We start from the raw sequence: 16,116 nt of genomic DNA, 5'->3' as shown, positions 1-16,116 counted from the left end.
TGAAGCTGGTCACTTATATAGAAGGGAGAGGCAGCTGTACCTCTCCCCTCTTTTTGGAGAGTTTCCTTGGAGACACAGTAGGAGGGATCCTGGGCTCTTACTCTTAACCCTTTGGAATATAAATAAATTTTTCCAGGGGAAAGATAAACCTGGTGTCTCCAGCTTTACTACCCAGGGATGCCTCTACAATACAACTCTCATTCCTCCCTTAGAAATATAAACACAAACACATCCAGTAGATAAATCTCTGTGATTTACCTCCTGTAAGTGTTACAGAGTAAAGGTATGTGTAAATCTTATGTGTGTATGGTAAATCTCTTCTGCATGTGTCACAGAGTTCTCTCACTAATCAGTCATAAATTAACCTTCCAAGGCTTGATTTTAGTCTAAGTCCCCAGTAAAATTTGCTTAGAAAGCACTAACTGTACAAAAAGATAAAAAAATATTTTCTCTATTGTTCCACAGACTGGTTAGAACACCCCAAAACTTGTATGTCTAAGCTGGTGAGACCTTTCACTTTTATTTCAGTCTTGCTGCAATTACTTAAAATTTCTGAAACTCCTATCATTCCTTTTGTGTTATTTTGACTGCACAAGAAAATCAGGCTTGCTGTTTATGGCCTAACTTTGCTTTTGGCCATTTGATCAACTGAGCACTCTCCTTGATCATACCTGGGATGTCTTACTTTTGATGGTTCCCAAAAGTCAAATCCAGTTCCAAGGGATAAAGATTTCTATACTATTGGAGATCCTGAAAAGAATGTTCTAAAAAGAACATCCAAAAAGATTTCCAAAAATATTATGGGCTATACTAATCTTTGAAGAAACAGGTGTTTCTTGGGCCTCCAAGTGTATGGCCTCCCAAGGTGATTTCTCTGATGGGATCTCTTCTCATTTGGATATGTAAGTTCTGTGCTGTGCTGTTTTGTTGTTGTTGTTGTTTGTAATTCACAAAGCTTTATATAAGAAACATAAAGGTGTGTTCCGATCCTGGCTTGATACCACTAATTCCTTAACTCAGTAAAGGTAACCCATAAAGTTCACCTCAGTCCTGCTCCTTCCAATCTTGCCTACAAGTGAATGGAATATTATTTTTCTTTTTTTTTAAAAGATTTTATTTATTCATTTGAGACAGATACAGAGAGAGAGAGCATGAGCAGGGGAGAGGCAGAGGGTGAGGGAGAAGCAGGCTCCCCGCGGAGCCAGGAGCCAGGAGCCAGACGCCAGACGTGGGGCTCGATCCCAGGACCCTGGGATCATGACCTGAGCCACCCAGGCGCCCCTGGAATATTATTTTTCGAACATCTACACTGTTGCAATCTAGGAGCTGCCCTAAACCTTTCTTTTTCCCTGAGGTATGAGCAAGACACCCATGCGGGTAGCTGGCTAATCCAATATTGGTGATTTGGGTTTAATGCATATAGATGATGTTAGGGACAGAAGAATTCCAGTGGCCGTACTACCAAGTGGGCATGAGCAACCTCATGCTGGGCTTTCCATTCACAGCAGGCTCTCAGCCAGCACCTGGGTGTATAGGGAAGAGAACCTGGCCACTGGGGTGAAGAGTGTGCCAAGTGAATGGCAGGCAGGGCTTCAGGGCAGGAATCTAGGCGCATAAAGCAGTAGCCCAATGGAAGTAAAGACTGTGCTTCTCGGTAGACAGGCAAGAGAATCCAGAACTCACTCCTAACAGCCAGGTATCGGTCTATCTCAAATCCGAGTGTGACCCAGCCACAGAAGAAATGAACTAGATCCGAACTTTCCAAATGGTATGCTTAGCAGACTGGGCGTGTTACAAATGGTCAATGATACGCTAAGATCATGATCCCTCAGCCTTCAGATCAGCCAGAGAACGGCTAGGGACCCCTACACATACCATCTATCCATCCATCTGTGTGCTATTCCATATTCTCATTTTCTGTGTCTGTAATGAGAAGCTCTGGACATGTTCTCTCAGCCTGGAGGACTGGAGCTGACCCACCAGTTTGTTACAGCTGCAATAAGAAATTAATACATTCCCTAACTGAAAAATGAGAGAGTGGATGCCAGGCTGCACACAGCCATTGGCCGCAGTGTCCAAGCCAGCCGGGTGCTGGGGTATTCACCTGGCTGACTGTCCCCAACCCCTTAGCTCAGGCAGCCTCAGGGCTGCTGAAACTAAACCCATGCAGCTGGGGTTTTTGAGTTTTGGGTTTTTCTCTCCCAAAGATTTTTTTTTTTTTAATTTAAGGGTTAGATTTTGAGGAGAGAAGAAACATGGGACCGAGAAGAGTAAAAGAGAAAACAAATACAAATGCAGGCTATTCTGCTCGTTGTTTTATAACCACAGCAAACTGGTACAGAGAACACTTGGTACAAACATCACAATAAAGTTTCAAAGATGGAGGTGTTCCTTTGGCACGGCTAAGTCTTCAGAATTTAGGCGGCAGTCCTTGTTTTGGAAGGGGATCACTGGATCCCTGGCGCAGTCCACTCTTTGAACCAGATTTGAACTGGAGAAGGACCACGTGGCCCAGGTGGAAGCAGCGGAAGTGGGTGGGTTCGTGGTCGCATGACTGTCGAAGCTCCTTCCCTCGGGGCAGTGCCCTCCTCTAGGTGGTACTTCTCCGGCCCCTGAGTGGCAGTCTCCAGGAGTCCGGTGGCATCTCGGGCCACGTCTGCCTCTCTGATCCCCGCCTTTCGGTGGCACGTGATTCTAAGCCTGGCACAAAGTGCCCCGGCTTGGCTGGCCCTGGCCTCTTCCCCAAGCCGGCCACTGGTGCGGGAATGGGTGAATCCAGGCAGTGAGGCGACCGTCCCAGAAACTGTGAACAGTTCGGCCAAACTCCGCCCTCCTTTCTTGGTCTCACGGCACACACATCAGCAAGGGCAGAAGTTGGGGATTCTTGGAAGAAGTAACACCAGTCTCAGACTGTCAGAATCCCAGTGTGTAGGAAGGGAAGAACCGTCAGAGGGGCGCACAAGCCGAGGAGTAGCTGCTCTGCTACGCGCAGGAGCCTGCCTCAGACTGGAGTGCGTGTATCAGGAGCCAGGGCCTCCTTCAAGGGCATCACTAACTCCAGCCCCTCACTCTGGGAGCCAGGTACAGTCCCTCCCGCTACACCTCCATCCCGGGGCCGCACACCCAGAGCTACTCTCCTGGGCTAGGGAGGAATACTTGCAGTCCCTTCGATCAGCCCCAGTATATTTCATGTATTTCCCACAACAGACCTGTGAACCTCCGTTCTCATTGTACTGATGAAGAAACAGTTCAAATGGAGCAAATGGCCAGGGTGCAGTGGTTCTGATGCTTACTTAGTTCAGGGCTCTTTCCGTTATATTCCGAATGCTCCTTTTTATATGCAAATGAGGCCAATTGTGTCCGTGACCCTTTCCTACAAAATGAAACAATGCCATAATTACGAAGGCTTGCGAATTGGTGGTATTAAATGGGTAATTTGGGTTTAACGTTAAATCCTGGAGTATGTGACCTAGGTCCAGAAAGAGTGCCTTTCCAAGTGTCACTTCTGCCATCTGCTGGTCATATGACAATATAACTAAAGCAAGTGGGTATTGATATTATCATCACAAAGAAGCCAAGCATGCCCCTGAGGCTGGGTGAATGATTTGAGTGCAGACTCTGACTTCTAGGGCCTGAGATGACAAAGTAAAATGTTAAATATACAAATAAGGGTCAGAGGTTTTCCACAATAATCTCCACTCAGGATAAGGAACCTCACAGTTTACAGTGGAAGAGCCCATTCATCCGTGTATTCAACAAATATTTATTAAACATTGTCTTAAGTCTGTTTCCCAGGAAATAGATTCTAGGCAGAGGTTTGGGGAAGAGAATGTTTCTGGGGAGTACTCTTGAGAACAACCCCTGAGAAGGCTTGATGGAAACAGAACTGGTCAGGAAGGGTTGAACGGGGTTGAATTTGCCACAGAGGACTTAGCCAATCCTACCGGGAGCTCTGGAGTTGGTTTGGCAAGGGATGGAGCCTCTGTCCTTCTGCATCAACCAGTTATTTGATCAGAGAGTTGAATCAGCTAACATTAACCACATCTAGGGGAATGAGGGCCATGGTCCTAAAAAGGGGATCCAGGAAACACACCACCCCATCCACTACAGACCCCTACTACATCCTGGGCACTGTGCCATGGTCTAGAGATGTGATATTGAACAAAACAACATCTCTGCCTTCAAAGGCACCCAGGGGTGCAGAGTTAATAAATAAACAGATAAATATTTTTTGAAAGATTTTGTTTATTTGCGCACGAGAGAGAATGAACATGAGTGGGGAAGAGGGACAGAGGCAGAGGGAGGAGCAGATTCCCCACTGAGCAGGGAGCCTGACTTGGGGCTTGATCCCAGGACCCTGGGATCATGACCGGAGCCAAAGGCAGCTGCTTAACCAACTGAGCCACCCAGGTGCCCCAACGAATGTTTTAAAAAACAGGAACTAGAAAATTATCTTGTAGCTAGAAAATGTATCCCATAAGCTTAAGTAAACAACAAAGAAAAATCTTTGCTTTTTATTGATGGCAATAAAGACAGTTGAAAATATTTAGGATGAAAAGTGAATTCACTCTGATGATGTAAAAATTGAAGATGATGGAAAAAGTTTGTCCAAAAAGAGCTCGAGAGAAACTTGCCTATGAAATGCAACTGGAGCAGTGGGAGATCACTTTGGCATTCTTCTGTAATGGACTGTGGATTCCCTCCAGCTCTACCCAAGAACAGGTGATGGGGTTTTCCCTCTATGCTGGGACCTGCAAGTGTTCTGAGCTGTTGGTAAGAAGGCTGCCCATAGGTGGATGTCATTCCTGAGGGGTATGCTTGCTGCTGATTTGGGGTGGTTCTCCCCAGACCCAGCATCTTGGTACAATCAGGAAAGGCAGCTCCTTGGTGCCTGCTTAGGTGGAGCCAGGGCAGTACTGAGGCTGATTCTGCTCCTGTCCATTGGGTATCCCCCCCCCACCAATACTGTTGTCCTGGCCGTCTCTTCCTCCTCCACATCCCCCTTGTCCTTCCTCTTCCCCACTTGTGGCATCTTTATTTCATCTCAGACAAAAAGTACTTGGACTTGCCTGTTATCCCAAGCTGCTACCCCAAGCTGCTATATATAGCATGACAATACCCTCTATACCTTGAGCTTGTTAGGGCTTCAATATTTGAAATGCACAGAACTCTTTCTCCACCATGAGTTTCAGAGAAATCACATGAGACTTACAAACCCAAAAATTGCCTTCCTTGTCCCCTGGTTTGGTTGTGGTAGTCATTCTCTGAGGCAAGAGGGATGGAATTGTCTCAGAGGTTTGGGTGAAATAGAGGACCAAAATGGGTACCGCTGACAATTCTAGAACGTCTCTTCAGAGCTTCAGGTGCTGGCCTTCAAACAGCCCTGTTTGATGTCCTGCCACAAACTCCTCTCTCTGTTTGCCTCACTTCTACCTAACTAGCTCCTCCTTCTGAACTCTGTCAGCTCGTGCCCTAGGGAAGCAAGAACTGGGGGAGTCGTTCTTGCCCTCAAGCCTCTCTCCCTCCCAGCTGATTAATCATCAGGTTCTAGATAGTTGCACAGTTGCGGTCACTGGCCCAATTCAAGACACTGCTAACAACCTCCTTACTTGTCCCTGTGGAGCAGAGTTTCTTAACCTCAGCACTAGTGACATTTGAGATCGGATCATTCCTTGTTGTGGAACTGTCGTCTGCATTAGAGGATGTTGAGCCGCATCCCTGGCCTCTACCCACTAGATGTCAGTAGCAACCCTTAGTCGTGGTAATCAACAATGTCTTCAGACCACTACCGGGCCGAAGGAAAAATGTGTGCCCTATGTACACTTATTAAAATGTCCTCTCATAGTTTGAACCAAGTATAAAAAGTTCATGAAAGTTTTGCAACAACAACAGAAAGGCTGAATTCACTCTATGCTAATGTAAAATTTAAAGGGGAAAAAACAAACAAATGAACAAAAGACATCCAGAAACCATTAGAGAAGAAACTTTGCAGGGCCCATTACAAAATGAAAATACAGGGCTCCTTCTTCAAAACTGATGAAGAATTTCAAAACAGTGACAGAAGAATGTTAAACCAAGTGTGGGGCCTTTCTAAGTGTGGGGTCCTGTTCGGCTGCACAGTTCTCATACCCATGAAGCTCACCCTGAACCCCATGTTACCCAATCTGCCTGATGGGGAATGTGACAGCTATGTGGGTCCTAGGAACCCCAAGTTGATTAGAAACAACTGTTCCCATTGCACAATAACACAGCATCCTAGAACAAACAGCATCGTGAATTTTTGGCATTAGTTTTGATTTTAAAAGAATATTGTATTAAAATATTTATCTTGATTACTGAGGATTTTTTAAAAATATTTATTTATTTGAGGAGGGGGGAGAGGCAGATGGAGAATCTCAAGCAGATTCCCCACGGAGTGCAGAGCCCCACGTAAGGCTCGATCTCACAGCCCTGAGCTTATAACCCTGAGATCAGGACCTGAGTGGAAACCAAGAGTCAGAAACTTAACCGACTGAGCTACCAAGGCACTCGTTGATTACTGAGGATTTCGGCACCCTCTTAAATTTTGCACCTTTGTAGAGTTCCTTACTTGCTGCACCCTAATCTGAGACTTTGTCAAATGTTCCCTGCTGATTTAGAGGAGTGGTTCTCAAACTGTGGCCAGTATCAAAATCACCTGGGGAGCTTGTTAAGACACAGACAGGTGGGCCCCAGTCCTGGTTTCTGATTCAGTAGGTCTGGGGTGTGGCCTGAGGATTTGCATTTCTAACAGGTGCCCAGATAATGTTGAAGCTGCTAGTCCAGGGCCCATTGAGAACCACTGCTTTCAAGCCATCCTGCATGTGCCAGTGACAATGACATTTCCAAAATACAAGGCACTTCACTGCTTAACTCTTCATGGGTCCCCATGGCCTATAGAATACAGTAGATGCTCCTTGGCATGGCAGGCATTACCCCAGAGGCCACCTTTCCAGTCCCTTCTGTGCCCCCTCCCCCCACATGGTGCTCTAGTACTATGGGACCGAATGACTCTGACTCAAATCATCTGTCATCATCCCCCAAAACCTTACTAAAGCCTCTAGATTGAGCTAAGTGCCTTTTCTTTGTCCTCCCACTGCCCATTGAATATACCCCTCTGTTAGCATTTAACTTTTTACTGAAACGATCTGTTTGTGTGAATGTCTACCTCCATCAGATAGCAGGATCATGTAGGGGTTTTCTTTATTCTTCTAGTCATTGTCTACCCTCTGGGACAAATAAGTGCTCCAATAGCATCTAATGAACTGAGCTGAACTGACCTGAACACCACTCTGTTATGGTGCAGTAAAAACAGAAAAAAAGAATACAATCTTGAATGACAGCTCAGGATGTAAGTGCATAAGGGGAACACAGCTGAGTCTCAAGAGTCTTGAAGCTTAAGGATCTGGCAGACAGTTTTTCAGTTGTCTGTAAGAGTCTAATGCTTTTTAATGCAGAATTGACCCTTACTGTGTTACTGATGACCTCTAGAACCCATTGATAGCAATCTCCATATAAGCCATGAAAGAAAACAGCTAAGAAAGAAAAAAATGTAAAGTAGTGGTTAGAACCAGTAAGAAATGCAGCCAGGAAGAAAAAGCAACACTAGAACAGAATTGTCTAGGATGACACAGGTAGAAAAACAGAGTACAAAAGAAAAAGTTCTTATAGTCAGAGGGAAAGTGTTTTTTTTTTCCACTAAGAGGTAATTCTTAAAATGTTAAAATTCTTCAGTAATGTCTATTATATTGAAAAAGTTTCAAGAGACCAGTTGGTTTCATTGCTTTAAAATAGGTTTGAAGAATTATTTTATAATATGAAAGATTAACACTAAACTTCAAAGTACAGAGCCACCATATGAATCAGTTTAAGTGAAATTTGTTTGGATACTTGGCTCCTGATGTCATGGAAAAGGGATGGAAAATTTGAAATTCACAGTACCTCAAAGGAGAGAGTGATCTGCAATCTACCATGGAAAATGTTAGATGTCTTTTGAGACAAAGTAAACCAAAATTCCAGGATAAAAGTATTGCCCATCAAACTTTAAGAAAGGAAATTACATGGCAATACTTTCCAATAATGTCTCTGAGAAAAATGTGTTTGTAGTATATTTGCAATATACTGATTTCCGTCATACATCTTTGTTGCTTTCCGTACCTTTTTAAATAGACACATTCCTGTTAGGGAAATTTGAATATACACTACCTCATCTGAAATTGTGACTGAAATTGTGTTTACGGAATAATACTGCAGTGGACACAGAGGTCTTCAGGGAAGGACTTGCTGCCCAGGCTGCTCATAATTTAGTGACCAGCTGTCACTCCTATCAGGGTTTCCCTAAACTCTTGCCACGTCCAAGAACACACACTTCCATCCAACTATTGATAAACTGATAGCATTCTTGGTATATTTCAGGTCCCTGTGGGACAGCTCCGATTGAGGTCTTAGTGCTCCAGGACTCCCTGTGGCACTTCCTGAAGCTTTGGAGAGTCTACATCACAGTTCTCTCTCCAATCCTGCATCCTCACCTAACAGAAAGGTGGTCCCTGGGGCTCCTGGGTGGCTCAGTCAGTTAAGTGTCTGCCTTCGGCTCAAGTCATGATCTCAGGGTCCTGGGATGGAGCCCTGTGTGGGGCTCCCTGCTCATCGAAGAGTCTGCATCTCCCACAGCCCCCCCCCACTCTCTCCCTCTCTCTCAAATAAATAAAATCCTTTTTTAAAAAAAGTGGTCCCTAATAAATATCCTGAATATAAGCCCCATCTCACAGAACACAGATGTTTTCATGGAACTGATAGAAGGCATATATTAACAGGTTTATGGAATAAGACATATTTGTGGTTCTTCACCTCTTTTACTAATTAAGCAAGAGCTAGAACATTGGTAGATGGATGGATGGATAGATAGATAGGCAAAATAGATATACCAATAGATCTATGTCTATATTTATATTAGTTTTCACTCTGCTGTCATTCTTTTTGTAGGATGGTCATGGGATTTTCCAGTCATTACTCCTCAAAGTAATAGAATCAGGAAATGACATTCAGAAGCAGAACTAATTATTCACTCATTCATTCATTCAACAAATATTTGGTGAGTGCCTTACTCTCTGCCAGGCCCTTTAGGTGCCTAGTGCTGAATGATACAAAGTATATGAGACATGTTTTCTGTTCTCTAAGGAATTCCATCTAGCACGGAAGAAAAACATTGCCAAGGGCTGGAACAGAGGAAACACTCACTGATTATAGAGATGGGACAAAGAAGAAAGTGATTATTTTGGCTTATGTGAGGCAAGAGAAGCCACACAGCCAAAGTTTTTCAGGATGTAGAAGTGCCTGTGTGGTAAATAGGTGGCATTCCAGCCATTCCCAGCAGAGGGAACAACACACCCAAAGACTTGAACACATGAGACATAGCAGTGCCTTTGGGGAGGGTGAGTCTTTAGTCTGACAACACACTCTCTCACTGTTCACACTTTCCCAAGAAGGAAACACTTTTGACTCTCCTAATTTCCCACCCAAATTAACTCCTTGTCTTTTATGTCTTTGTTAGAACAGTACTTCCTCCAGGAGGTCTTCCTTTCCTTGAGACTGGGCCACATGAGTCTGCTATATGGTCCCGTAATGTCCAGGACTTCCACTTATCACAGCCTTTATTATACTGTGCTTTAACGGCCAACTTACTTCTCATTTGCCTCTGACTAGACTTTAACCTCCCTAAAGGCAGAGGTTACTCACTGTTCATCATCAGATCTCAGTATAGTGCCTAAAAGAGAAAAGGTACCATTTGTTGAATGACTAAATGAAAGATGCTAAGTGCAATAGAGTTAGGAAGGTATATTATTTAATAAACACTTTTTCAGTGCCCATTATGTACTAGACATCTCTAGGCACTGAAAAGAATGAGACTAAATAGAACAAAGAGCCTCTCAGAGCTTACATTCTACTGCAAAAAACAAGCAATAGACAAACTGCTATAAAGTAATACAAAGCAGGATGGTGAAGGAGAAGGTTTTTATTTCATATAAGGTAGTCAGGGAAGACCTCACTCATGAGGTTATATTTGAGCAAAGTCCCAAAGGAAATGAAAGAATGAGCTATAAAGGGCGCCTGGGTGGCTCAGTTGGTTATGCGACTGCCTTCGGCTCAGGTCATGATCCTGGAGTCCCGGGACCGAGTCCCGCATCAGGCTCCCTGCTAGGCGGGGAGTCTGCTCCTCCCTCTGACCCTCTCCCCTCTCGTGCTCTCTCTCAAATAAATAAATAAAATCTTAAAAAAAAAAAGAATGAGCTATAAATATTTAACAAATAGAACATACATCAGAAACATTCATAATACTTCTTAAAATCACCCCACTAATTCTGGCTCTATACCATGGCTAATTTCTCTCAGCTATTGTGAATAATGCCATGAAGGATTTTTGTTAAATTCTGCCTTTTATTGTGGCTATCTCTTTAGGTTCTACCAAAACATCTCAAGGTTCTTTCTTTCACAGTCCATTTTATAAGGGTTCCTGTAGTGGTCAGGAGATCTCTTTGTTTCTAAGGCATTTTGAAATCATAGACTAACCCAAGCAATGTTTTTTGTTTTGTTTTGTTTTGTTTGTTTTATTTTTTAAAAGATTTTCTTTATTTGACAGAGAGAGACACAGCGAGGGAGGGAACACAAGCAGGGGGAATGGGAGAGGGAGAAGCAGGCTTCCCGCGGAGCAGGGAGCCCGATGTGGGGCTCGATCCCAGGACCCCGGGGATCATGACCTGAGCCGAAGGCAGACGCTTAACGACTGAGTCACCCAGGCACCCCCAAACAATGCTTACTATCGGTTCAAATATTTTATGGTTTGTTTGTTGACAGGCTTGGGCAAGAGCAACTAATATGGCCACTGAACTGATTTAATTTCTGTGAGAAGCTTAAATTTCCAGGGTAAATTCAAGTCTGTGATAGCCTCGCCTGTTTGGCAATTTTTAGTTAAGTATAAACAATTACAAAATTATATCAGGGATACACAAGGAAGTCTCTACAAGGTCTGTAAGGGACAAGGAGAGTTCCGTGCTAGGGGGTAAGTCATCACGGGGTTCTCTTTTTTCATGGGAAGGAAGGACAGTGGCTATGTTAATGTTGCAATGATATGGAAAGCGCAATACAATTTTGTACAAAAATTAGGTGGTGACTAGCTGAAATGTGATGAGCATTTTCTAGCAATAGGAGAGTCTGGAAAAAAAAAAGAAGAGTCTGAATAGCATGGGAACCATTATGTTTAGTGGAGACCTTAAAACAAAATCAAATGAAGTTTTTACACATTTTGCTATTGCTGTCACATTTTCAGACAAGGTGGCTATGTTTTGGTTACTCTGTGAAATGCTGAAATAAGCAATAGGTCTCTGAAGATTACCAGGTATTTGAATTAATACTGCTAGTGTTTATTTAGACTTTGCATCAACAAAAAGGGAAATACAAATTGTGAATCTGGAATCCTGGAAAACACATTTCTTTTTTTTTTTTTAAGATTTTATTCATTTATTTGACCGAGAGAGACACAGCGAGAGAAGGAACACAAGCAGGGGGAGTGGGAGAGGGAGAGGGAGAAGCAGGCTTCCTGCTGAGCAGGGAGCCGGATGCAGGGCTCGACACCAGGACTCTGGGACCATGACCCAAGCCGAAGGCAGACGCTTAACGACTGAGCCACCCAGGCGCCCCAAACACATTTCGATAGATATTATACCTAGTCTTTGTAATAAAAACTTGAAAAGTATACAATCCTAGAAAGTACACAATTATACATATTTGTATTTAAGAAAGATATTTTACTGAAGTATAATTTGCCCAAGAAGATAAACTCTCTTTTTATTGCCAGGTTTTTCTTTTCCATCCTAAATTTGTCAAAAAAAAAAATCTCATACAGGTTTTGAATTAAGTACAATTTGGAGAATTTTAGGCAAACCTGTTTATTACTATTTTCCTTTCTTTTATAGCGCGATGGAGCAACTCTTTCTCTTACCTAGTAGTTAGTTAGGAGCCTGAAAGATAGTTTGTCATAAAAGGCATCTTAACAGTTTTATATTCAGAATTTGAGGCTTGAATTTAGAAAAGGCAACATCAAGAATGATTAAAAGAGACAGATTAATAAATATCTGAAGGCTAACAATTTGCAGCAAAGTTGTAAAAACACCGCAATAAACAATTCCTAGGAATTTAGCTTTTTTTAGAAGTAAGGACTCTTTTTTTTTTTTTAAGCTTTCAGTTTCAAGTAGACTCTGTACCCAACATGCGGCTTGAACTTACAACCTTAAGATCAAGAGTCACATGCTCTACTGACTGAGTCAACCAGGCACCCCAAAAGTAGGGACTCAAAAAATGATTTAAGACTATGTCAGGAAGCACCAAGGGTGAGCAGAATAATTTGATGACCTCTACTGATCTGTATATAAAACAATGTACCCATTTTATAGAAGAAAAATCCAAATTCTGATATTACTCCTTTTGTATATTTTTCACATAACAGTCTGCAGTAAAGGACTTATTGATACATGTTTATATGTATTCATTCCCACATTCATATACAAATATATAAATATGCAAATAGGTATTGATGTGAAGCATTTAACTATAGTTTTAAAATATAATTAACTTAGTAATAAAGTAAGTATATCATAGTAAATTTACCATCTAAATAAACTATAACTTCCTTAAAAAACAGAAAAGCATATGCGTTATCATTGTGTCTATTTATATTTTAAAATATTATTGTATCTAGTGTAATTAAATATTTATATTGTCACATTTAACCAAAGTAACCAACTTTTCTTTTCTTCAGACACAAAAGAAAAGTAGAGAATTGAAAACCAAATGCTGTTTAGCTATTTTTTTCTCCTTCAGTATTTCATATAATTTTAACAAATTTGAGGAGGCAAAAATAAATTGTGTATGTCTGTATCATCTAAAAGTATTTGCATATTTTGTTAATCCATTATCAATTTAAGCAATAAAGGTAACTTAATATTATGTTTAGTGACCGATGTTTTGTATGTATTTCTTCTTTTATTTTTTTACTTTTTAAAAATATTTTATTTATTTGAGAGAGAGAGAGCACAAGCAGAGGGAAGGGCAGAGGGAGAGGGACAAGTAGACTCCCCACTGAGCAGGAAGCCCAGTGAGGGGGGTTCAATCCCAGGACCCTGAGATCATGACCTGAGCTGAAGTCAGAGGCTTAACCAACTGAGCCACCCAGCCACCGCTATCTGTTTCATCTTTTAGAAACTACCTGTTCATCCAAAGATTATTTATTAATTAAATTAATGATTTGCCTAAGATTTTAAAGTTAGTTAAAAATCTGGAAATGATAACATAGTTAACACATTAAATCCCTATCATCTGTAGTATTGTAAGAATTTCATAAAATTAAACCTTTTGAACAGACATTCATTATCATTCCTTTTAGTTGAGTGCAATTTTATAATATAACTTTTCACTTAAGGCAAGTTGTGGAAATGGTGGTAATTAACTTAATTCATAAAATCAGGATAAAAAATTTAAGAAGTTTGAATCACAAGAAATTTAACCCTGGTCTTGAACAAACCAAACTGTTGGGCTGACATTTTTATATAGTAAACTAATTTTTAAAGCCTCTCAAACATGACAAAAATTATTCTTTCATCTTAAAATTAAAGGCCTTTCTTTTTATCTCATAGCTGTTATGTAGGCGAGTGTGTAAACATACTTTTTAGTGTCAACATGAAGAAACAGAGTTTAATAATTTTTTTCTTTCTTTTAGATACTTTTGACTGCTTATCTGGACTATTTTCTTCGAGTGAGCACATAACCACTGAATGCTTCTTTAAAATTAATTAATCTTTAAAGTCTCCCAAGAGAAGAAAAGAAACAGAAAAAACGTGAGTGAAGCAGCTTCAGACAAATATGAAATTGTTCTCGTAAAAAGCTAATTATGTTCCCCTGCAAGGAGGGGAAAGAAAGTTTAGATAGAGAAAAAATAAATTTTAGATATATACACACAAAAGAGAGTGATGTGTAGTTGGTTTGGATGAAACTTGACTCCTTGACAACTTTATCAAGCCATAAATTAAAACGTGAGGTCTCATTAATGCCTGAAGTACGAAAACAAAGAAAGGGATGTTTCTATGGTTAAACAGAATTTTAAACAATCTAGTCCATCTCCTCAAGAAGGTTCTTTCTTCTTTTTGTTCTAAGGCACTTCTCAAATGAACAACCTCGTTCATGTCAAAATTTCCCCAAATTGGCCACTGCATTCCAAACTGTCCCTGGTGAAATTGTGCCAGGTAGAAAGTTAAGTGTACAAGTTAGCGTGTAAAGAGAAAACACGAAGGCAACAGGTGTGTCGCTTGGAAGAGGCGCAGTTTTATATTGAGAAAAACCCCTGGGGATGGAATGGTCCATAAGAATAAGGCTTGGCTAGTTTTGTGAATCTGGAGCTGGGCCAAAGGCCAATTGTTGCTACTCCAGAGCTGAACAGAATCTCCCGATTTAGTGCAGACGAAATTAAACAGTGCAAATCTGTGACTATACTAAAAACCATAGAATTGTACACTTTAAATAGCTGAGTTGTATAGTGTGTGAGTTATATCTCAATAAAGCTTTCATGAAAAAAGTCTCCCAAAAGACTATTATATTTGGAAAATACAAAAGCATTGAAATGGTTTTGTTGTTTTTATACTCGTGAAAAACTGGAAACAACCTAATTGTACATTAACAAGAGAATGGTTAAATACATTAGGGTACAATCCTATGGTGGAATATGAGCTAGTCATTAAAAATGGTTTCAAATAATACTTAATGACAAAGAAAATGCTCACAGTAGAATCGTAAGTGTAAAAGCAAGACAAAATGTGTGAATTCAGCATAATCTTCTAAGGAAATCTCGTTAAAGTAAACAGTGTATAGAAATAAACACCAAATGGAAAGACAACAGCATAATAGTGTTTATGAATGATGGATTGTGGGTAATTTCAATTTTCTTCTTTGTTCTCTCTCGTTATATTTTCCAATGAAAATGAATTTATATTGCTTTTATAATCAGGAAACAAAATGTTGTAAAACAAAAATGGCTATGGGGAACTAAAAACATGTTTTTATGTTGATTTGAGCATATAACAGGGTAACATAGCACTAAAGTTCAAAGTATAGGGTCACCATGTGAATTTGGTTAAGTGAAGGCACAGACTACTGAAAACAAGGATGCAAGTAATTACTTTTTCATTTCAATTGTTAGTTTGAAACGCTGCTGCCAAGTCATCTCACATTACTCCATCGAGTCTCAGAGCAAACCCAGCTCTTGAGTTCAACACGACATTGACCCTCTTCTCTCCCTCCCTATAGCCCTCTCATTTGTACATTTCTCTAACTTCATCGCCCCACTTCTCCTCACTTCCATTCAGGACTTTCCTGCTGTGTATCTGCTATCCTTCACATAAATGCGTCAGGCAAGCTTACAATAGCTTGTGTGTTCTAGCGTTGTACTTGATTCAGTTCAGTGCCAATCAAATACCTCTTGCACGGCCCTGCCAGGTTTTCTGAAACAGCCATGCTACATCCCATAGGCAATGATAGAAATAAACCTGGGACAGGCACTTTGGATCATGTTGTGGTGGGTCTTGCTCCTCAACACCTCAAGGTCAACTGTTACAATTGCACTGTCAACTGATGCCAAACCTCTTTCCTTCCAGCTGGGCAGGCTGGTTTAACCTACCTCATGGATACCACCTTCCTTCCTTCATTCATTCATTCACATACAGGCTATTTCCTCCTGGGCTCAAGCAGTTCACCCACCTCCACCCCGCCAAAGAAGTAACCAGTTCTTTCTGATGCACCAAATCTTTCCCTGCTCAAGCCCCACCTCCTCACTAAGTGTTCTCTACTTGCTACCCTCCTGTTCACCTCTGCTTTTTCCACAGCCTTTTGAAGACCCTTTTTCATTAAACAATTATTACCTAGCACATAATAATGTCCTTATAATGTGTCTTCTCTCTAATTGTCAGTGTCCGGGGACATTGTGGTCAGTTTTGCTGTGTGTTTGTTGTTGTTCCTTTAGTTCTGACTTAAGCTGTTCCTTTGTGCAGTATAAAAAGA

Source organism: Zalophus californianus, chromosome 8, assembly GCF_009762305.2.
Source record: "Zalophus californianus isolate mZalCal1 chromosome 8, mZalCal1.pri.v2, whole genome shotgun sequence".
Lineage (NCBI taxonomy): Eukaryota > Metazoa > Chordata > Mammalia > Carnivora > Otariidae > Zalophus > Zalophus californianus.
Note: the sequence above shows the minus strand (reverse complement) of the source record.